The following is a 3,036-nucleotide window of genomic DNA, read 5'->3' as shown; positions in this document are numbered from 1 at the left end:
CACCTGAAGGAGCGGCGGGCGGGGCGGGGCGGGGCGGGGCGGGGCGGGGCGGGCGGGGGCGGGACCGGAGGGGCGGGGCCGCGGCGCACGCGCACCTGGCGGGGCGGCGGGGGAGGGGCGGCGGCTGGCCCCGCCCCCCCGCGCAGATCCCCCGGCGCCACGCATGCGGGCTTGGGACCACCGAGTGCTTTATGGCGTGTCGCCAGATTCCTGCGGCTCGGTGGTCCCGGGGCCCCAGGACCCTGCGGGCCGAGGCGGGGGTATGGGAAGTGACAGCCCGAGAAACGGGAAACTTCTCCGCGAGCCGGCCAAGAGGCGCGGGAACCTGGTTGTGTAAAATCGCTGAACGGATGTTTGTGAAGCATTCACTGTGCAAGGCACGTGGCAAAGGCCTTGCTTGTCTAAAACATTGAGAAACAGCTTAAAAACGCCAAAGCTGCACAGATTTTCCAGATACTTTTTGTTACCGATTTTGTAATGCTAATTGATTTTGGTATTTTGTGTATAGTCTGTAACATTGAAGTGAGTGCATCCAACTACTTGTATAGATGAGCATTGGAATGGTACAGCAATAAACATATAAAAAGAGAAAATGTATTGTTTGGAAATAAAAACTGGGTGACAGTCCATATGAAACTGCCTTGGAAAGGAAGCCTTACTGCTACAGGAAAAGAAGTTTAGAACACTGATTTCTGAGTGATTCATCTTCTTTCTTTGCACAAGAACCTTTTTTTCAGGAAGTAGGTTGCTGTCACTGACACCAGGCGTTTTGTTGGGCCTGACACCCTCTTCTGTGTCCTCTTTGTTATAAGTCTTTCTTGGACAGCATTTTAAAGCTCTGCTCCAAAGTGCAGCCCACAGCCCGTAAGTTCTCCCTGAAGTTGGATCTCCTCTCCCTTTTCCATTAGGAAACTAATTTTAAAAGGCTGAAAGGATCGCAAGGCTTGAGGCCTTCCCCTTGTCCCAAGCCTAGCATAAAGGAGATAAGTTACGGTGGTCATGGCAGGCTAGGGGACAGGTCCTAGGACCCCCCCATGATATGCTCTACAAGCAGTTCCCAGAACAGGTGTTTGCCCTTGCATGCTATGTCTTGCGCATTGATTTCCTTCTTCCTGAGATTCTCCTGCTCCTGGCTCTTGCCTGGCAAATTCCATCTTCACCTTCAAGGTTTAATTCAAAAGCTATTTCTTCTGTGGAACCTTCCCTGGTTCCTAAAAGCAAACTCGGGTGCCCCTAATTTCCCTGCTGCTTGTGTATGTTTTGCTTACGCATCAATGTTGTACCAGCAGTACCGCTTTCCAAATACAGTTTTTTGTCTTCTTATAATACTGCGAGTTTCCTGAGAGCCAGGATTGTGTCTTTGCTGGTTTCATGAGCCTGCCTCAGCTAACACAGCATCATGTGTGTAATCCATGTTTGTTAAATAAGCAAAATATCTCTTCTGTACTGTTTGAGTTAAAACTCTTATGATTACTTACAGGTTTGTTGCTCAGAGGAGTTCACAGACTAATAGGAACAGGCTTGCAGCTGTTGAGCCCTTAGACCCACCCCAGCTTCTTGGTTTTAATTTTCTCTCTAGCAGCTTCAGGCCTCAGCTAGTTCCCACCCCCAACCCCTAACCCCCAGTCCCGTCCAAAGCTGCAACCACTGGCAGCACTGGGCATTTAGGTTATTATCAATCTTGTCATTACAAACAATTTTGCACATATGCCAGTTTGCACATTTATCTATAGGATAGACTTCTAGAAGTAGAATTGGTGAGTGCAAAGGTCAGTACATTTGCAATTTTGGTAGATATTACCAAAATGCTCCTCCACAGAGGTTTTACCAAACTCCGTTCCACTAGCAGTGTCTGAGAGTACCCTTCGATGTAGTGTGTTAGCAAACTTTTTGAACTTTGCCAATATGACAGGTAAATAATATCTGAATGGTTGTGTTTGGGTATGCATCTTTTTACTGCTTTTTATTCAAATTGACACCCTGCTCCCTTTTAATTTTGCTGTTGATCATTACCGAGAATCAGATGAGGAATTAAAAAAAATAACAATCATGAGAAAGTTCTCAGTTATTTTGTTCCTGATTCCTGGTTAAGTCAGTCGTTCTCAGCTTGGCTATACCTATGAATCTCCTGGGGTGTTTTTTTAAAAGAAATACTGGGACTTCCCTGGTGGTCCAGTGGGTAAGAGTCCATGCTCCCAATGCAGGGGGCCTGGGTTCGATCCCTGGTCAGGAAACTAGATCCCACATGCATACCACAACTAAGACTTGGTACAGCCTAAATAGATAATAAATAAAAATTTAAAAAACTTAAAAATACCAGAGTTGAAACCATTGTATGTGATACTGCAATGGCGGATATGTGACATTACACAATTGGCAAAACCATAGAATGTACAACACAGAGTGAACCCTAATGTACACTAATGACTTTAGTTAATAATAACATATCACCAATAAGAAACTGTCAAACTGTAAAAGAATAAAAATTAAAAAATAACGTATCGGTAGTCATCAATCATCAGTGTTGTAACAAACACACCACAACGATGCAAGGTGTTACTACTAGGGGAGTGGTGCAGGATGGGGGAACGAGTATATGGGAACTCTTTGGACCTTCTGTTTAATTTTTCTGTAAACATACAAGTGCTATTAATTAAAAACAAAAACAAAACTCCAGGCCCACTTTCCTTGGAGATTCTGATCATTGGGAGTGGAGCCAGGCCGAGGTAATCGTTTAAAAAACTCTCAGGTGTTGCAAATACCCAGCATTGAGCCACTGCCTTAAAATGATCATTGAAGCTCCAACAAGCTTTTATCCAGGTCCCAGCCCAGACCAGTTAAATCAGATTCTCCAGAAATGGGGCCAAGGCATCCTTAGCTTACAAAAAGGTCCCTAGATGACTGTAATGTTTGAAAGCAGCTGGGCAATGGTTCAACCCTGGCTTGAGCCCAGAAGACCTTTGAGGGGGGCATGTACTTCCTCTTTGCAAGTACATAGGTCAAGGCAAGCAACAGAGGGTAGCCACAGTTGGTTCT

The sequence above is a fragment of the Delphinapterus leucas genome, chromosome 13 (assembly GCF_059928025.1).
Source record: "Delphinapterus leucas isolate spDelLeu-1000000601 "Yukka" chromosome 13, BTC_Dleu_Yukka2, whole genome shotgun sequence".
Classification (NCBI taxonomy): domain Eukaryota; kingdom Metazoa; phylum Chordata; class Mammalia; order Artiodactyla; family Monodontidae; genus Delphinapterus; species Delphinapterus leucas.
This window is presented reverse-complemented; position numbering follows the sequence as displayed.